Source organism: Trachinotus anak, unplaced genomic scaffold, assembly GCF_046630095.1.
Source record: "Trachinotus anak isolate AG129_WGS33_773 ecotype Australia unplaced genomic scaffold, CSIRO_AGI_Tana_v1 ptg000012l, whole genome shotgun sequence".
Taxonomy (NCBI): Eukaryota; Metazoa; Chordata; class Actinopteri; order Carangiformes; family Carangidae; genus Trachinotus; species Trachinotus anak.
The window spans coordinates 3,456,595-3,460,674 of record NW_027273863.1 but is presented as its reverse complement, the minus strand read 5'-3'; the positions used below and the strand labels follow the sequence as shown (position 1 = coordinate 3,460,674).

Below are 4,080 nucleotides of genomic sequence, written 5' to 3'. Positions count from 1 at the left end.
TTATGCGATCTATGTGAAACTTTTCAGTTTCTGTGGTCGTCAGGCATGACGCCCCGCTTTTAAGTCACATTGCACAGAAAATCATTCGGATCCACTGAACAGCAATCAGAAACAAAAGTTACGAGATCTTTGTGAAACTTTTCAGTTTCTGAGATTTGCAGGCATGACTCCATGATTTTCAGTCACATTGCACAGAAAATCATTCAGACTGACTGAAACAAGAGTTATGCAGTCTTTGTGAAAGTTTTCAGATTCTGAGGTCGGCATGTATGTAGTCCTACCCTTAGGTCACATTTCACAGAAAATCACTCAGATTGAGTGAATACTGACCAGAAACAACAGTTATGCAATCTATGTGAAACTTTTCAGTTTCTGTGGACGCAGGCATGATTCCGTGCTTTTGGGTCATGTCATAGAGAAAATCATTCAGATTGAGTGAATACTGATCAGAAACAAGAGTTATGTGGTCTTTGTGAAACTTTTCAGTTTCTGAGGTCGGCATGTATGTAGTACTACTCTTTGGTCACATTTCACAGAAAATCACTCAGCTTGATTGAATACTGATCAGAAACAACAGTGATGTGATTGTTGTGAATCTAAGTGTTGATTCCTACCAGTATTCACTCACACTGAGTGGTTTTCAGTTGACTAACTTTGAAAATTATTGTTTCAGGCCTGCAGACCACAGAAACTGAAAAGCTTCACAAAAATCACACAAGAGTTGACTCTGACCAGTATTCACTCACACTGAGTCATTTTAAGTTGACTGCCCTCTAAAATGACTATTTCAGGCCTGCAGACCTCAGAAACTGAAAACCTTCCCAAAAATCACACAAGTGTTGATTCTGACCAGTTTTCACTCACACTGAGTGGTTTTAAGTTGACTATCTTTGAAAAGGACTATTATATCAGCCGATTTCACATTCCACACCGACTTTGTTAAGGACAAAACAAAGTTCACCGTCCCTCATCTGTGATCTTCCCGCTGCCGCCGAGGAACTCATCACACTGTCATCGCCAGGAGAGCGAGACACGACCCGCCAAGCTCCCAGCCAAGGACAGAGCTGTGGAGAGTCAGAGCGGACTTTCTTTTCTAACTCCGAAGGATCGGAGCAACTCACAGTAAGAGGCTGATGTCTTGGCAGAGACACGATCAGTGGCGCGTGTTGTATTGTGCTATTGACTTATAAGTGCTGCATATACAAGGTGTATGGTAAATCTGTGTCCATGTTGTCCATGCAGCCTCCTTTCTCCACAGCCAGATGAATGGAAACAAATACTGTGCTCCATACATGAGGTCCTCCTTCTGTTGGCAGTGGTCCTTCAGCTTTCAGCGTGGAAACCTTTCAAATCACAGTAAAAGACTTTAGTTCAGACATGATGGATCAGTTTATCACATACATAAACCAGCTGTCAGGATAACTGCATGAATGTCTACTTCAGTTGAGAAATATTGTGTTTGCACTTACAGCATCAAATGAATGAACTGCTACATGTTATGTACTAATGTTATTTTGTACATTGTGTATTATACATAACTTCTAACCGTATTGTGATGATCGGAGTAAATGAACAGAACTTCTACATAGAGAATCTAACGTGTGCCTTTTGTGCACAACACATCAACACACCACAGTTAACACTTGACTTCACGGTGACATAATCTCTAGGGTACTTCAGATTATGAGTATATTTGATTGTCCAGTAATAAGAATATCTGGGTCGAATAAAAAGGACAGATCAGGTAAATGCTATTGTTAATATCTGCCGCTTGTGAACTGAGGACCTGTTCAGAAAATGTAGTATTGGCTTCTGTTGTTCCAGTCCAATTTTAGAACACAGTCAACTGAAAATGACTCAGTGTGTGTGAACACTGTTCAGAATCAACACTTGTGTGATTTTTTGAAGCTTTTCAGTTTCTGAGGTTTGCAGGCCTGAAACACTCATTTTAGAACACAGTCAACTGAAAACCACTCAGTGTGAGTGAATACTGGTCAGAATGAACACTTGTGTGATTTTTGTGAAGCTTTTCAGTTTCTGAGGTTTGCAGGCCTGAAACAATAATTTTCAAAGTTAGTCAACTGAAAACCACTCACTGTGAGTGAATACTGGTCAGAATCAACACTTGTGTGATTTTTGGGAAGCTTTTCAGTTTTTTGAGGTTTGCAGGCATGAAACACTAATTTTAGAACACAGTCAACTGAAAACCACTCAGTGTGAGTGAATACTGGTCAGAATCAACACTTGTGTGATTTTTGGGAGGTTTTCAGTTTCTGAGGTTTGCAGGCATGAAACACTAATTTTAGAACACAGTCAACTGAAAACCACTCAATGTGAGTGAATGCTGGTCAGAATCAACACTTGTGTGATTTTTGTGAAGCTTTTCAGTTTCTGAGGTTTGCAGGCATGAAACACTAATTTTCGAGAAAAGTCAACTGCTCCATCACCGCTGCCTGTACTGCGGTGACACACAGCTCTTGCTGTGTGACCTCAGGTTCAACAGCAGACGCTGCAACACAAACCAACAACAACACAAACACTGATCAGTCACTGAGACTGCATACACTCTGAAAACCAGACGCTGCTTCTTAAACCTGGAACATCTTTAGTGCCAGTGTCAAATAAAATTACAATTCAGATTCATGTTCATGTTTCTGACAAGTTATGCTCCTCATTGTTATTCATCACAGTTTTCATCACATCACATGAAAATACACAGTGATCCACAGAAATATTGTCGCACCTTCAGCCCTGGTGGGAGCCTTCCTCCTCACCCTCTTCCTCTTTTTGCCCTACACACAAACAAACACATTAGACTTTCCACCTGATGTTGTGGACTGTGTTGCATCATCATGTGTAATGATGTAAACATGTATGAGTTGTATGTCAGTGTAGTGCATATACATAATTCTGGCTGCAGGACCACTCTGGGTGTTGCTGGGTGTAGCGATGCCTCTCCTGCTCTGCTTCCTGTTAATACTTGTCCTGCTGCTCCTTTGACAGGGACTTCCACTGTGGACACACGACAACACACTGTCAGCGCGCACACATGCTACACTACAGGCTGACTGGTGCCATACACAGGAATGAAAACATGTTAACAGATACAGATCCACATTAACAGGTGCAGGCCCTGCAATGCAAACTCCCACATGTGTCATAAAACACTGGAAATCCTGTTTAAATGTCAACTTGTTTTCTGGTCATGTGACAGGAAATAAAAATCATTCTCTTTCGAGAATAAAAATACTCCCAAGATGTGAAGATTTGTGATTCGAGGAAAATTTTAGAAGTGTTGTTTAAAACAGTGCATCAGCTTTTACCAAACTGTGATGAAGAGTCTCAAACAAACAGAGCAAAGACACTCACCCTCTGTCCCAGGACGGTGTTGACTACCGCACTGTTGCTGTTTTTGAGTTCAGCCACAACATTTGGCCTCTGCTCCTCCCTGAATATCATGAAGGCATTTGGTGGCTTCTTGACATAGGGCCGGCCTTCATCCTCCAGGCTCTCATGCTGTCTCTTTCTATGGGAAAACAGAAAAAACAGAATAAGAGCATCACCACAGCGACTGTGAGGAGAAACGTATTTTAGAAACAAGCAACATCTTGGTAGACAGACACCTGAAGCTGTGAGAAATGAAATATAAGGTGAGTGTGATTTGATTGCTGTGGTTTTCCAGTTCCAGATCCTGAGCCAGTCAGGCTGACTTACTGTGACAGGGAGGTGTTGGGTGGAGGAGCAGCAGGAGCAAGAGGAAGCCCTTACACCACCTCTCTGTTCCTACATGAATAACATCAGACAGATACATTAGATAGCAGAAAAAAGTGTGTTTGAAGATACAGAGGCTCACAGATGTGCACGGTCATGTGTGTTTGTTTGCTTTTGTGTTTGTGTGTGTTACTTACACTATTCCAAGAGGAACCAGGTTCTCCTGTACACTGTCAGGGAGCCTCACCACAGGAATGTTGTTGTACTAGAGACACAAACACACACAAAACAGGTGATTAGACGAGCTGCAAAATCATCTGCATCACCTGTCCAGCAGGTGTCAGAGTTTACCCTCTCTTCAAGTTACAG

General features: G+C 41.8%; 1 long non-coding RNA gene across 1 annotated transcript; it reads right to left on the bottom strand.

The window, feature by feature from the left end:
* Window positions 1-521: 521 nt before the first annotated feature.
* LOC139629420 (uncharacterized) lies at window positions 522-3,751 on the bottom strand. The gene is made up of 4 exons (XR_011692970.1): window positions 3,370-3,751; window positions 2,905-3,012; window positions 2,744-2,792; window positions 522-1,343 (listed from the first exon to the last, which is right to left on the bottom strand). It is a non-coding gene; the product is annotated as an uncharacterized lncRNA (long non-coding RNA).
* Window positions 3,752-4,080: the final 329 nt, after the last annotated feature.